We start from the raw sequence: 17,565 nt of genomic DNA on the forward strand, positions 1-17,565 counted from the left end.
AATGGCTGCAAATTCTGTTGAAAACAAAATAGTTGTTGACAACGTGTTTCCTAAAGAACAGTGGCCAGAAATGTACTTTGATTAATTCAGCTCTTTATGGAAGGCTAGAATGCGCTAAATAAACATCTATTTGAGGTGACACCAAATGATATATTAATGAGCTACAGGAAAAAAAGCATTTCTATATCTGTGGCATTTCTCTGCAAAAAAACCCCACACCACCATTTTTTTTTCTCCTCCTTCAGTTTACAAATAGATGTCAAATATGGTTAACCTTCATTGATCTTCATCCAAAAAACACTGAGTTTAAATAAAGGTCACCTAAAAAAATCCACAAGAGGGAACACGAACATTAGCACATGAGAAGTAACAAAGATAAACAGTGACTGAAGAAATTAAAAATTAGCATCTCACTAGATTCTTTTTGATTTCTATTCAATTTACAAATAACACCAAGGAATTTTAATATACAACTTACAAAGCAAAACTATACAAATAACGTTTCAGAGATATGGCTAGACTTTGAGTTTTACAAACCCATCTTTCCAATAAAAAAGAAAAATACTCTTAATTGGCACTTTAAAACCTCTGTTTGTACAGATCTTTAATAATCGTTCATGAAACACAAATGACATTTTTATGTGAGAACACATTTTTAAAAATTAATTTCTGAACTTACAATATGATACTATTATAAAAGTAAATTTAGTGTGCTGAATAACCAGAAAAAAAAGCAATACTTTGGTCTCAGATTGTTAGTGAGCCTCTTGTTCCGGCAGCTCTTATTTGCAATTCCCACATGAATCAAAAAAATCCTATACCCCAAAATCTAATTGGAACACGCTTCCTGAAACTTGACTTATTGTCCTGTGCATCTTCTACTCCTTTGATAAAACTCTGGAAAGAGCTTTTACAAATTGCTAACTTCTATTTAATGCCACCCTAAGAACTGTCACACTGAATTTACATTAAATTTTCTGGGCATGCTATTACGGCTGTAGCATACCAAATGCCAATACCACTAGCCCTGCAAGATTAAGTTCCTTCAGGATTATTTCAATCAGAAAACACTATGCCTCTCTGTATACATCACATTTGCCAGCATAATTTTCTTATATTCCTCAGTCCAAACTGGACTGCATGCTGAACACCTTTTCAAAATCAATATCGTTAGTTCTAACTGTGCGGCCACAAGACCAGTCTCAGATTATTATTTCTAAGAAATATCCATCTTCCTTCATGACTATTTTTTTTTTCTGAAATTATCTGAATGTTTTACGACATCTGATGCATATATCCTCTATAGTACAAATGCATTCTTTTTTGTCCCTTGACTTCATGTTGGGACAGAGATCTACATCACTAGATCTAATAAAATATGCCTATGAAACAAAGGATGAAATTGAGGTATGTAAACAAAATCCAGAACACTGAAAATGGTGCTGAAGCTCTCAGCAGAGAGCAATGTAAGAATATGGCAGAAATCACTTTCAACTGCACTGCAGATTCTGAGCTGCCTAAACATTGTATTTTGTTCAATAACCAGCAAATAAGGACAGACTGAGGCCAACTGTCCCACCTCTGAATTATGAGGTAGTATCTCTCTCTAACTTAGATCTGCACTCCTACATTTCCTCTAAACCCAGGTGCTTATTCCCTCCTCCTCTTTTAAAAGACTGAAGGAAGAACCATTTACCTTTTTCAGGCAACAGTACTACACCTAACAGTTCGAACACCCGTATAGGAAATAGGAACACCAGTAATCATTTCCTCTGTTTTTCTAAGAAGGTACAAAAGCAAATATTTTCCTGTTGTCTAGCATAGCTGGGGTGAGGGTGATTCAGTTTCTCTGCTGAATCTAAAAACCAGATGACAAGTCAATGTAAAATTGTATTCATATACTGAAATTAATTCATTCTGACACACAGGGTTGGTTTGTTCTTGTAGCTTTGCTTGGGTGATTATAGAAAAAAAGGAGAAGAACAAAATACATTTATGCCTTTTTCCACAGAGCCTCTGCCACAGCAAGTGTGAAAGAATACCTATTGAATGTCTCCTGCTTTAGCCACAAAACACATTGAACCTTCTCTGCAGCTGAGTTCTCTGAGCTAAAGGAACACATCCAAACAGAGCATGTTATTGTCAGTCTCTTAATGCTGTATCAGAGGTAAAGCTGGCTGTAACGGAGCTAGTTTTGGTTTCTCACTGGCACCCAGGTTCTCACACTTAGGCTGCTAGACAGGACAATTTCTTGGTCATCTTCAATGTGTCCTTGCTAATGCCAATGTCAACATTCCTCTCAAATCCAGCATAAGTATGATTGGTGTAGCTCTGTAAATATGACTTTTGCTGTTGCCAGTAGAAGGCCATAAGTTTGCACTGTCCTGGAGAGCAGGGCCCCAGGAGCTGACTGCGCTCGTGTTGGTCAGAGCTGGTTGGGGCTTGTTGTCCTGTGGCCAGTGGCCTTGTGCCCGTGGCCTCCCTGGCTGTAGCTTCAGCTCTGTGAGTGCCAGAGGTGGGAAAGGACCAGGGGGTCAGTGGTGTCAGCTGAGGCTGGGGCAGGCACATGGGCAAGTGCCAGGCTGTGGCTGGGGTCCCTTGGGAAGGCAGAGAGCGTTAAGAAAACGCGTAAACACAGGTAGCCAAGACTGAAGGGGATCTCCACCCTCCCCAATGTACGTTATACATTTTTAACAGAATACGTCACTTTGGAGAAGCAGATTCTTCTATTGGAAAACCAATGAAAGCAAGTTAGGAAAGTTTTGATTTCCCCATGTCTCCCAGGAAAAGAAAGAAGGAAAATAAGTGGGTTTCAGTTTAAATGTCTGGTCTGTATTCAGACTCCACTTTCTATTCAAAGAACATAAAATATAAGGAGGAGTGAGGGGAAGATCTACAATATGCCTTTGCACTTCAACTTGGTTTCTGTTGAAAAGTTACTGGAGAGGAAAACTGAGACTCTTAAATGCCCTAAGTTACGCAGAGACTTCACTGTTGGATTGTGCCATCCTCTTCCCAACAATCAATTAGGGCAACTTCAAACTTTCAAGTAGTTTTTTAAAAGCTTCTGTAGCAAAACACTATACTGGCTTGAAAGAGACGCTGCTTAAAAATCACAAGAGGATTGATCAGGACTGGTCTTGTACTGACTTTCCAACAGTAGTTCACCCTTTCAATGCAAGGCATGCCATGCGGACCTAATGTCTCCTCATCACTGGATCAGATGCTAAGACACATCTCACATAGCAATTTCCGTATCTCTAGATTGTTATTAGTTTACCATAATAAAAGTAAGAATTATGGCATGCCTGGTAACCTAATGATACGTTAAAATGATACAAATGTCTTCTTTTTCATAAGACGTGACAATTGTATTTATCACATATTCTGAACACAATAACATTTGTGTCATTGTGCCATTATGATAATGAGGTGCCTTATTACCACTGAGTGTTGAAGAACTCGGGTAACACTGCAAAAAAAGATTTACTACAAGGAATTTTCATCCAAATAATACTGTCTTCCTAGGCTTTTAACAGCTCCACTGTTATGACTCTGCAAAGACAGTTATTCGTAAGTTGCTCTTACCCATAAAATACAGCAATTGAATTTTACAAATGCCACATAATTATTCTAAATTTATGCTGCTTGTTTTGACACTCTTGATGATTTGTCAGATTTTAATCTGGGAGCACCAGTTACCTTTGGGGGAGGTAGGACAGAAGAGATTATTTTCTCTATTTTAATCCAGAGCAGCTCAGTCGGCAACTGCCCAGCCACCCTCCACGCGCTGCCTGAAGGAGCTGCCCTCTCTGCCGGGGGGAGAAGGGTTGAAGCTATCACTTGATGCGAGAGCTGCTTATGTAGTTGGTGACGGTGAACAGTGCTGCTAAACCAAGTATTTAGGAATATGGAATTAAGTTGTCACCCTAATGACTACTGTGTGACATTACCTTTAATTTAATACATCCTAAATTCCTTGTGAACTTAAAATACAGTGTACTTCCAAATGACTCAGAAGCCCTGTTCTGTTAATTAAGAGCTGCAGACCAACATAATGTGTTAACTTAGGGTTGGACAATTAGCTTTACATTATTATACGAATGGAACTGTGTTCAATGAGTGAGAAGAACACAGTATTTTGTGGTACATTGACACCCCAATCTATATTCAGTGATCCAGGTGTAATACTGTGCTCAGTGAATTAACTGTAGATTTATGCTGGTGTTAATTAAGATCAGAATTTGGACTTTGAGGTTTAGTCTACGTTGTTTTGTGTGCATGTCTCATTATAACTGAGCATAAACGGTTATTAAATTATTTCTATTATACAGTACTGATTAAAATGCCTGGAGTTTAGTTAGAGATTTTTACTATGTTGCAGTCCCCTGAAAGTACTAAATGATGATTTTATATTTTATTCATGCTAGCACTTGAAAAAAACTGTATGTCCAAAAAGAGAGAAGGAACATTTAGAGGGGTAATTTCTCACTGTAATTTAACTATGGTACTTGGTTTCATTTCCTTGAGCCTGATCCTATGCCTACTAAAACAAACTGATCATCCTTGAAAGTAGAACTAATGAGATCTTTTCAATGTTTAAAAATATTACACAAATATTTCACTTTTATTTTTTTTCCCCATGGAAACTAAAAATCAAATTGTGTCATGACTGTTAAGTGAATTGAAGCTTAGATAACAAAATAAAACTCTATCTACCTAAGATTTAGTGTTATAGAACTAATTTTGGCACGTTAGAGTTTGAACTTGTGAAATACAATACCTAGTTTTTAAAATCACTTTTTATTAGTGTAATTTTATAAGCTTCTACTATCCCTAAGAAAAAGATCTTTCTGCTCTAGTATAAGTTCAAATACAGTTTCCAGCCATGGGCTGGGATTTTCATGGAAGTAGTTCATCTTCTGAGGAAGCAGAGGCAAGGCAGATTTCATTTCACAATGTTGCAAGTCTCTGGCAGGTACTCCTGGCCTAAAGTGCAATGGCTTAAATAAAAGTAAAGATAGGATAAGCAATACTTGTAGCCATTTGCAACCTTTAGGAAATGTATTTATCATTACTTCCCAGGCAGATCTTTAGTTGGTTTCAATTATACCTACCGAGTACATCTCAGACATCAGGATCCTGGTCCTGCCCAAGGCTGGAAAGTGACAGTCTGGGAGGCTGCTCACAGGCACACAGTGGCATCACTGCAATTCAGTTTCCCTAGCAAAATACCGGGTCCCATGTTCTCACTTGGTCTCTGCCCACAGCACAGATCAAAGAAAGGAAGAACTAATAGCTAAGGTTAAACTTCTTGATCGGTATTGGCCACATACGCAAACTAGCAGATGTTGAAAAATTATGAGATCCAGCATCTTCAAGCTCTCCTTTCTCAAAGATATATTGGTACTCTCAATGGCCACACACTACTCTCTCTTCCCACAACACTGCTTCAGCATTGAGCACCTGACTCTGGGCCCATCACCTTCGCAGGCAGTACCCTGCCACATGCAGGCAAACACTGGGAGTTTGTTTTTAGCTGGGGAGCTGGTGAGGGAATTGACAGTGCTGAGGAAAGGCTATGCCTGCAATTCTTGGTGTATTTTTGGTCCCTACTTTTGGTTCTCTTTAACACTTTCTCAGACTGTTCTACATTATGAAACACTGAGATTCTTCAAAAGTATCCAAAACAGTACATGATCATTTCTTGCAGTACTATATTGCTGAAGTGAGCAGAGTCCAATCTCTATGTGGCCCATTAGTCAAGCAATATTGTTGAAACTGGAAAAAAAGGATTTAATTTTTTGTCTCAGAAAAATATTTGTGGACAATGCAGAATGTTAACACATGGTATAGATACAGTCAGAAATGGCAACAATAATATGTACTCACATTTCCCTTTATACTTAAGCTGAGCTTACAAAAAAGGCTGAGACTAAACTCAGTCAGCTAAAAATGTGGAATTTTTCTTTTCTGTCAGGATGCCAATAGAGCTAAGTATATATTATTTCCAAAAGCTCGAAGCACACAGAAGGTCCTTCTTGACTTAGGAATGATCACTTTTCATGTGATGTGGCAGACAAAGGTCATGCAAGTCACATCTGTGCAGGTACCATGGTGACGAGTTGTCGCCCTCACATCACCTTGGATGCTACCTACACAGCACACAGGCTCTGAGGCTTACTCACAAAGAGTCATTTCTAGCACTGCTTATACTTGCCACGTAGTCCTATGCAGAATTCAGTCTCCGGTAAGCAACTCTTTCTATCACAAGTTCATGACACTGTGAGCTGCCACATGACCTTTAACAAACCTTACTATCCAGGGATGAATGGAACATTTGCTTGATGCACACGCAGCAAATGTTTGCTTAAACTGGGAGATATTCCAGGTGCTGCAAACGCATATACTTACTAATCATTCCCTAGAAATCTATGGAGATACAAATGTGAAATAACATAGCTTAGTTTAGATCATATATTATGGTTTTGGATGAAGTCTCAAAGCCATAGAGCAGTAATTTTCTGGAGAAAAAAAAACCAACAAACCTACAGGAAAAACATGACTTATGGAAACCAGGGTTCAGTTGCCACAAGTAATCATGCCTATCCTAAGTGAGCAATATTAACTGTTGAATCAGGTTTAACCTGAAAAGCTGAATGTATGAAATATTCCTTCTAAAAAAATAACATTCACCTTCTGGAAACAGATGAGAAAACAAAACCAAAGTCCAAACAAAACCTTTTTTTTTTTTTTTTTTTTCACATGTTCAGTCAGAATGACCAATCTCATGTTGCAATTTTGATGCAGTTGTCTTTATTCATAAAGAATATATCCAGTCATTTTTCCTTAGACCAAGGAAAACTCAAAACAGCAGGTTTTTCTTAATACTATGCCTCTTACATTTAGCAATGAGCGCCAAAACAGCCACCTTCTTTTCCATCTTGTTTTGAAAATGACACCGAAGCTGTTAATTCCCCACTACTGTCTCCATCTGCCTTTCAAAACTTCCTGTTGTTTTCCCTCATAAACACATGCATTTTTAGTCAGCCCCTAAGTCACACGTTTATTTGATCAGTCTCCAGAACACATGGTTCAGCCTCAGTTCAAACCTGACACTTTCTATTCTGGAAAAAACTCACAACTGGATTCAGCTATCTTTTACAGAAGTGGATGCATATCCTTGTATACCTATAACCAATGAAAAGGACTGACACATCCCTCTTTACTCTTGACGATACACTGCTCATTGTATTTCCAAATCTTCCAGTCAGTGGTATCGAGGTTTCAGAAACATGTAGCGATACAAGCAGTTCAAGGAGTCATTTTCTTCTGTTTGCCATCCCTGCCACAGCATATTATTTCTTCATTCACACCCTGTTCTCAGTATGGCTCCACAACTGACGGGATATCACAAAGACACGAACAAGCAGCCAGAGAGCAGGGAACGGACAGAAAGGAAAATCAGAAATGGGAGATCTTCGGTTTGACATTGCTGCCAAAGGTTTCCAGCTACAGCCTGGAGCATGAGCAGCACGCAGCATACCTTGACTACTGGAACAAGACATTATGCTTCCCACCACAAAGATTTTAAAAGCCAACTTGATGTTGGCTCATATAGTTTAGGGTAATTTTGATGTTTTAAACTAAAAAGCCTACCAAGGTCAAGCCACAGAACAGCAGTTTCCCACCCTACATCCCCGACGCTCAATTATAGTCCCTCCTCACCAGCTGAGGACTCACACACACTGGAAATCATTTGGAGCAATGAGCCAGTTTCTCACCCCTAGTCATGCATTAATAGACAAGGCTATGTAGCAGAATATGAACCTGTATGTCCATCCGCACATTTAGATCAAAGCCGAGAGGACGTTTATGTCACAAGTAATTATTTAAATGCCTTAACTCTAACAGGTGAAGCACTATCAAGGCGATTTCAGCTAGACTACACAATACCTGTCCTTTTAAATACGAGTTTTTTTCCATATTAGCTGAGTGATAAAAACCATACAGAAAACCAAACAGTGTAACAAATTAGTAATGGACTCCAAGCGTACAAATATTCTAAAATGACTCGGGGTTGGGTCCCTCCCCCCCTAGACTTCACCAGGAGGTGAAAAGGAAAATTAAATCTATGCAAATATGTCCAGCTTTCAAAAACAACAGTAAAAATATATTGTTCCCTCTTCTGTTTGTGTGTATTAAGGATATGTACTGACTTTATGGAATTACTCCAGCAAGCTGTGAATGATGATGCATGAAATGAAAAAATCTCAGTCCAGTGCACAGAAAGAATACAGAGAACAATAGGCTGTCAACAATACACTTTTCAGAGGAGAATGGATATATACCACATCTTCCTTGGATGCAACTGTGCTGAATTCACTGAGAGGATTCTCATGGTATCATATATGTAAGTAGGGGGCACCTTCCAAAGGGGCTCCTGTCAGACACACAAATTCCAATTGTGCAAGACAGAATTGAATAATTTATTAAAAATTCTGGTTTTATTTAATTGAACAATATTTTCTGTCTTGATTGCAGGCAGCTGTAAATGGAGTCAGCTGGAGGCTTACCAAAATGATGCATGACAGTCTTCCATCAGATTATTGGTCAGATCAAAATAGGTATTCATCATCTATATTCCACACATCTCTATTTTACTTACGTTTGATTGCAAGAACATGCAAATTCCAGATAACAGAGACAAACGAATAAAGCCTCTTTGCAAACCTCCAGCCACTGACTACAGCTTCAATCATGATACAAAGCCCCATTTTGTCTAAAAAACAGTTCATCAAGAAAATTAAACCTTTCACCAGCCAGGCACCACAGAATACATGTTACAGAAGACAAAAAAAAAAGCGAGCTTTGGATGAACTCCAAAGCAGTAGCTTCAAATTCCAAGAAGATACAGCACATTCACTCCTGCAAATCAACTTTTCAAGAAGCAAGATTACATATTACTAAACACCTGCAAAAACCAAGTTAAGTTGCTTTAAGTGCATTCAATTAAAAAAAAAAAAGAGAGAGAAATCCACCCATGCCTGTATAGGATAACAAATTCCAAAGCAAAGACTCTGAAAGAGGCACACCAGTGCTTTCATTCAGAAAGTGAAGATTTGTCTTCCCTTTGCCTTTTTTATAGTGTAATGTATTCTAGATACATAGTTCATTCTATTCGGCACAGCTGATCTTTATGCAGGCTGCCTAAAGGGATAATATGAAGGTTTCCCATATGTCCATGTTACCGGTACACTTCAGAGTGTTGGAGCTTGAATCTCCATGTGATTAGATGCAGGTTTAGAGCAGCTGATACAAGAGGTACATTTCCCCTTTAGTTTGGAAGGCAACACACAGGAAAGCTCACTGACTAAATACAAACATTTAATTTAGGGGGAAAATGATCTCTCCTCTTACTACTTGAGCATTCAGAAATAAGATAGTCTTCCAGCAAACTTTCAACAATATATGCTAGATACAATCACAGACACCATGAGGGTACAGTGCACATGCATGTAACTACAGATCCAACTATCTGGTGTAAGACAGCATAAAGCTATTCAGCACCTCATTCAGTGTGCAAACCTCTGCTGGTGACATGTAATAAGACACAGATAAATAGCACTGCTTGAGAAGCCAGGCAGATGGTTTCCACTACAACAAATGTTTCCTATTATTTCCATGCAGTACACAAAAAAACTAGTTGAAGTAATCTAAAAAAAAAAAAAAAAAATTATTCTTAGCCTACATAAAAGCACAGACAATAGTAATGAAAAGGGGCTCTAACTTCTAAAATTGTTTCTTTATTCTGTATAATAAACACTTTCTGAAATTGCCCCACCATTTTTGCCATGCTTGCAAATCAGATAATGTATCACCTCTTGGGAAATTTGCCAACAAAGTTCAAAGACACAAGGGTCTGTTCCTACATAATTAGTCCACTCTGAACTTTGTGTGAGAAGAAAACTAGTTATTAGTTACAGGTCGTGTTTAAGACAAAACCTGGAGGACGAAGAAGCTCAAAGTCATTGAAAAGATACACATTTAAACAAACAGGTTCTAGACTGAAGTCTTTTAAGTATATTTTTCAGCAAAATTGTTTCCCTAATATGTATTTGTATATTACTGTTAAATAAAACTTTGATGCATAAGACCACATCCCATTAAAAATGTTTCTATAGCATTAAAATAACAGCCCTTTCTCTCTTGGCTGAGATTGATGAGAAAATATTCTGCCTGATAGTCATGAACATTACTGTGTAACTCCTTTCAGGTTCCCTTGATACTATCCATCAGTTTGTTTTTACTGACCTGTTGAAGATGTTAGAGCAGAACCTGAAGTTGAAACCTTGAAACCTACCTGCTGCATTTTTTTTCCTTCAAAAAGCTGCTACAGAGTATCTGACAGAAGGCAGAGTTTGCTAAAAATCTTATCAAATGAGATAAATTAATACCACTTATGAGTTTCAGATTTCAACTAAATATGGTATTACTAGCACACACAAGATAAGCATTGGAGAGAATAACATGGTCTCCTCCATTCACACTCACACTACTGGGACTTAAGAGACATATTTAGGGCCAAATAGACAAGACAGGGCCTTAAATTTTTTGTACACTTGATAGAATAATCTTTTATACAAATGTAAAAACACAAGGATCAGATGAAGTGGCAATATTCTGCTGCCAATTCTTCCACCAACCCCCTTAGAGTCCTTGAGAGAGGAACACAGCTGATTTCTACTTAGCACTGAGAAAGTGAGACGACAAATCCTGGATCCCTGTTTGGTACGTAATCGTCATTAGAAAAGAAAATGTAATTGAAGCAGGGTAACTGAAGCCCTAAAAAACTGCTAGCAAAGACTTGTTATCACTTCACCAAGAGTAACTGTAATACACAGTTTAGGCCTTAGCTGATATCTATTTCTGCATAAGGATCCAAATGTGTTCTCTGAAAGCACACTCTCTCTGAAGAAATGATCCTTGCTTGCTGACCAAGAGATAGTAGTACCTCCTAATTTCAGTAACACCTTAGTAATGGCATTCGGACACACTTCAGTCACATCTCAATGGAGATATGCTTATTTTATGTTACTACAGCATTAGAAATAGCACATTACATTTAATATTATGTTACCAGAACAAAATTAAATAGTATATTGTGGTGGTTTTGTTTGGGGTTGGTTTGTGGTTTGTGTTTGGTTTTGGGGGTGGGTTTTTTTTGGCTTTTCTGTTATTGGCATTAGTTAGGGAACAACTCTAAAGTCCTAGGAACCTGCCACTGATTTCCAGTAGGGAAGAGATGTCCAAACATCTTTTGAAACTAAAGCATATGCAGCGGTCTAACGATGTAGCCATAGGGCCCCTCCTCTCTCCTCCTTAGCCAAAGGCTGTTCTAGTACTCCATTCAGAGCAGACAGCCTTCTGACAAGCAGCAGACAGCTTCCCTAGCTATGTCACCATAGCCTATCTAGAGGGAAGCCTTCTTGTCCCTATCAGTGAATCTGGACAGGGTCCCAGTGCAATTCAGAAGCCTGACTGCTCAGCATGTCAAGGAGGATTTGGGTCATGGCAAAAGGCAAAAAATGTAGTTTTCCAGAACTTTCCTGGCACAAATTTGGGAACCTTGAATGTTTGACACAGAAATATTTTTTTTTTTTTGGCAGGAATCTGAACTACCTAAATGTTGTACTTCTCTTCTTGCATTCCTTTTGTCCAAGCTCTTTTAGAGGAATGTTTTGTGCAAGGACTAACCAAAAGGGCTAATTTTGTTGCCACATAGTCAGAGCAACATGTTCAGCTAAAAAAGAAAAGCGTATAAATGAGAGGTAAGAGATTGTGAGGGTGAACTGAAAGACTGTTTCGCATCACTTGGTTTTAGAAAACATAACTTTTTTCTACTACAAAGCAGGAAAATTTTTGAATGAACACTAGACAGCTCCATCTGTCATTTCTATTGTTTTGTCTCCACTCTGTCCTCTCCCAACATCTCTGATACAATCATTACAGCTAGGGGGATGTGGGGAGCAGAGTAGAAGTAGATGGGACAGCAGAAAGTGGCCCAGCTGCTGTGCTTTCCCAAAATAGCATCACCTGTTGCCACTGGAACAGGTTGGGCTACACTGATCATTTATCTGACCCATATAGCAGAGAAAAAAAAAAAATATCAAAGCAAAACAAAATAAACTGAATGGCCGTCCCTACCTGAAATTTTATTAAAACTTCCTGAAGAAAACAGCAGAAATTCCCTCCTTTCCATACTAACTCAGAAGTTTTAAGGTCAATAAAGCCATGCAATTCTACTGACCAAAGTTTACAGAGAAAAAGAAAACTTGTTAAACGGAAGCCAGGACTTTCCTAAAGCATGCTGCAGCCCAGGAAAGGTCAATCCAAGAGCTTCCACCACTGTGATCTGTTTCAGCTGAATCTTGTGACTTTCTAATTGCATCACAGTGAAATAGTGCTTTTGGGTTTGGGGTTTTTTTTGGGAGGTGGGGGGGTGAGTTTAGTGGAATATTAGTGGATTTTTTTTTTTCACTAGTGAGCTCTTTCCCCCCCCCCCCACAAGTGAGCTCTTAAAGCATTTCAAAGTGTTAGTACCTTTAATTGTAATTTGTGAGCTGCCATTAGGAGAGTTACTGACAGAAAAGCATATTTTTTCCTCTAACTGCATTCTCAGGATTTTGGTTATCAATCCATTTAGACTTTGCTGTTTTAACTGTCTTGGAAAGAGAAAATAATTTCAGTACACCTAATCATGAAACAGAACATTGCAAAATCTTACTGCCTCAGACCATTTTCTTATGTATTTATTTCTGGAGCAATAAAGGAAAAGATAATGACTTAAAAGTTTAGAAATACCAGGTATGCTAAATTTTGAATTAGTGCTTTTAAACTAATATAGCATTTGCACTGCAATACAAATGTGCCACCAAACAATAACTTTTGTTAACAATGACATAGATGCAAAACGTACATATTACTCCAGCAATAAGAAATAAGCAAGGCTACTCGTGCTTAAATTCAAAAATCTCCCAGATCAAGATGTTAGCCAAACATCAAATTGAACAGCATGTTACCTTTCATAACACTTCTCTTGTCAGAACCTGGCATGTCTAACAATTGTTCCTAAAAAGTTTATTGCATTTTTAAAAGATGCACAGATAGCTGGAATCTCAGACATTTTTCATTGTAAATACATAGGTAATCCCTATGATAAAATCCTAATGACATCAAAGAATTTAGAGCGGAATAACTTGAAGAGCCAATAGAATTACATTTCCAAAGAGAAATCCTGGGCTTGGTCACCTCAGCTCTAAAACTACTGAAAACATGAACACAATGTGAATTTCATCCTTACTGTTTGACAGCTTTGCAATATAGACTAAGAGTATCCCAAAGCATGCTATTTTTTAAATTTTCAAAATTAAATCAGTCGCTAACGTATATTTGAGAAAAAGGTATGGGTTTTTTGTTTAGAGGTTTTTTTCCTGAACATTTATCCCTAGGATAAGTGCAACAGGCAGCAACAGTAGTGTAAAAACCAATAATACAAATGAAATTTTAACATCAAAGAGAGTTCAGAACACAACTGCAGCCCTCAGGAGTGAAGATACAGAATAGGAGTGGAGTGCCGTGTTGAAAATACTTAGCAAATACCTCTCAGTATCTCCAAGGTAAAGTGAATAGGATAGTGAAATTAAGGGATGGGAGCAGGTCACAGACAACAGACAGAGAGAAGAATTCTTTGAGAGACAATCAAATAGAAAGATCAAGATGTTGTTCAGTAAACAGAATAATCAGAAGCAAAGTATACTAAATCTGAAATTTCACCAGTTTCAATGTTTGAAGTGCATCCCACCCTGCAATATGATCTCCTCAAAAAATCTAAATAAATCAGGAATCTGAGCTAATAAAATCTTCTACGGTGCACCAATACATTAATTTCTTTTTATGTAACTGAAAACTGTGAACCACATACTATAGATAAACTGAGTGATTTTGAATATCCCAGGATGTTCAGGGATGACTATTCATGTTCCTAAGGGATGGTTCTTTAACTTTTAAAGTAGATTCTGTATAGATTTCTTAAATTGTAGACAAGTTAAAAAAGATACCGAGTATACTCCCAAGCCGCTACAAATTTCCCATTAAACCTTGCTTGCCTACTTGAACTATATGTAACTAAAATTGGTAAAATGGCTTATTTTTATTACTGTCATTTAGAGTGCATAAGGACAGAGAAAATACAGAGTTAACATAATTTTCCTTTTCAGATATTTATGCTTTCAGGTCTCAGCAAGCTGTGCATCCACTATTGACTCTGTTGCAGCAGTGGCTGGATTGTATACTGCAGGTTTACCATCCCCATCTACCATTTGTCCTTGCAGGAAACAAAACATTGACGTTCTAATACATTGAGGTTCTAATACAAGAAAGAATTGTACACCTCTGTGTCAGCTTACAACTCCTCTTTGAAAGCTTCACCACACTAACAAGTCAACTATACTCAGCACATGTACATCTGTAAATAATAAAACTATTAGAGAGCAACTTTTTTAAGACTGAAAGGGTTCTTTCAGCTTTAACTTACCATTCAGCAAAGATAATTAGATCTGAAAACATTTCTACTAAAGACATCTACAAAAACACTTCCTGACCATCTTCAGGAGTCATTTTGCTATCAGAAGATAAATTATTGGAAAAAGGACTATAGTCTGCCTGATTCTAAATCAATATGTGAGAGATCTTGAGTTGTAATTATAGCTGCATACAGATGGTAACTAGTGCAAAATTTCTTTACACGTTCCCCTTTGCCCAATTTAATCTCTCATATATTAAACAAAAACCTCTAAAAAGACTGACCAAAATATGGATATGAGTTGCTTATCTTGGAAATAAAGTTTGAAAGAGAAGAAAATCTCGCACAAGACCTCAGTAGATGTTGAGATGGCTGTCGTTTATTACTAGTTAATCTAATCCAATGGTAGATGCTCATTACATGCCATAACAGTAAGGTGCACGCACAGAGGGAATGATTAAACCTCTTGTACATCACTGTACTTTTCAACTTTAGACCCACATTTCAGTAAGTATAGAAGACAGTGAGTATGTTCTATCCAAAGCCTGAGAAAAACAAAGGCAAAAGATTGTGCAGATACAAACTTTATCACCAAATTGTCAGCATCAGGGCTGACCTCACTGAGGAGCTGTTCAGACGCACACTCTGCTATCGCGCACAGGAGAGCACAAAGCAGTACAGACTTTACCTTGTACTCATCCAGACTAGAAACATTTAATAACTGGCAGAAAAATAATGTAACTCATCAATAGTGGCTTAGTAGCTTTACAGTCCGAAGTCCAGCTTTGTGCTGTACTCGTAAGAGGCCTGGTGTACCTTGGCTCAAGCTCAAGTTATACAAATCCTGGCAGACTGATCTGCAGAGGTTTTCTGCAAGTTTCATTGCAATTCCAACTTGTGTAGTTCTAGTCTCTGCTGACTGAGCTCTGTTTTCTGCTTGTTGGAGTCAGGTGAATGGTTCATAGACAAGAAATTCTTCATAGCTATGCTTACCTAATTCCCTTGGGTACTTGGAATTTACATGTAAAGTATGCATGCATATGTGTGTGCTCATCCACAAGTGTGCACGTGTATATACCACATGTGTGCACATCAGGCAAATCTGTGAGCATCTAACACAGTCAACATTTATAGGAACTCTGGCAATGCACAGGAAAACATAATTTTGTTACTTCTCATGGTAAGGTCACATAGCAAAGGTTGTGTTCCTAGCATTAGTCTTCTCAGAATTACAGCCACAAACACTTGCATAGCTGCATTTAAAACACTAGTAGCCTCTCAATCACATGACTGATACCAGATTTCCATCAACAGTTGAGATTGATTCTTATATTGGTTTCAACCAATATAAGATGTCATCATATTGTCATGATGCAATTTTCACACGGCTTTACTAGCACATCTATTCACACATGTGGTCAATCTAGCAACACTGTTGCTCCAAGAAAACCAGCTGTGATGGAGTGGTGCCTACCTCCAAAACCTCCCCAACCCACTAGTCACAGGATAACTTGTAAATGCCCTTGCAACAGGTGGCATCATTCACTCTCTTGATATCCTGATGTGCTAATCCCAATTTCAGACAGGTCTGGGGAGAAAATAAATGACTAGCATTCACGCTGAAAGTATTGCCCATAGCAATAAGTTTGCATAACTTTATCTGTGATGAAACCCCCCTGGGATGAATAACGTTGAGAACCAGAGAGAAGACAAGAAAACAGCCTTTTTGCTGGTTTCGCTTTCTGTGTTTAAGCATGACTATTAACTCTGGTAAATTTGAACTTTGGATCTTCCCTCTCCTCTTTTCCAAAATAAAACAATAAAAATATGCTTCCTTAGAAAAAGTGTGCTCTCACAGGAGCAAGATCATATTTTGGCCCTCACCTGGGGAGCTGAAGTTAGTGAATTGATTTCTTAACACCACAACTCCACACTAAATAAACTATTTGTCAAAAGAATGCTGAAAATTAATGCAGCGGGCAACCAAAGAACTTGGGAAAAGCTGCAGCTGGAGGTTAAATGTGCCAATTGCAGCTCCCTGGGAGCCCCTGGCACAATGTTTGAGCCTTGCTGACTTCTGAAGCCAGCAGGAAACAGGAACCCATCTAGCACATATGCAATGTATTACCTGGAGTATTAGCACAACAGTAGGGGTAAAGAAGATGACAACAAGCCACTCAAAATCTGCCTCTTTTTCCCTCTAGTATGTTGGCTACTTCATTAGGTTATTACCCTGCTTTTGGGTAGCGCTTCTCCAGTATACACTTGCTCTATAGTTGCCAGGGCTCCAGACATGAATGCATCCATTTTGGAAACAATGGCTAAAAACACAGAGATGCCAGAATATTATTTTCCCAACTCTAGTATTCAGGGCTTTTCCAGGCCCTTTTAGATCAGCTGTGTTCCTGCAAAATTTTTCCACCTCAAAAGTGTAAGAAAAAGCCCAGACAATATTCAACCTACATATGTTTCTAGTTCTATAACAATAGCTATGTTTAAGCGTAGCTACTTAAAGTAATTAAGAAACTAATACTGCTTCAGCTATTCAGATATGAGCTAAAATTGGAATGTCAAATCATCTAACTTTGGGAAGGCACAGCTGAAAGAAGTTTAGGGGAAAAACAGAGGTTTTGCTCTTAAATTCCTAAACAGGTCCAAGCTGGTTCCTTGAAGTCAGAGACTAGCCCTTAACTTCAGGCAAATCTAGATAGCACTCTTTACTCATCACTACATACCATTGAGTCATATATATATATATATATATATATATATATAAGTCTGCATCAGAAAATGAGACATCTTACATATAAAAGGCATATCAAGAAATAGTGGCATTTCTCTGTAGGAGATTGGAATTGTCAGCAATTTCACTTACTTGAACACAAATCCACAACATGATTGCAGTGCATGATTTTCTAGTTAACATCTTTTCTCTTTTTCTCTTTAATTATTAGTAGGTATATACCCACTGACTTTTAGCA

The sequence above is a fragment of the Charadrius vociferus genome, unplaced genomic scaffold (assembly GCF_000708025.1).
Source record: "Charadrius vociferus isolate BGI_N301 unplaced genomic scaffold, ASM70802v2 scaffold163, whole genome shotgun sequence".
Taxonomy (NCBI): domain Eukaryota; kingdom Metazoa; phylum Chordata; class Aves; order Charadriiformes; family Charadriidae; genus Charadrius; species Charadrius vociferus.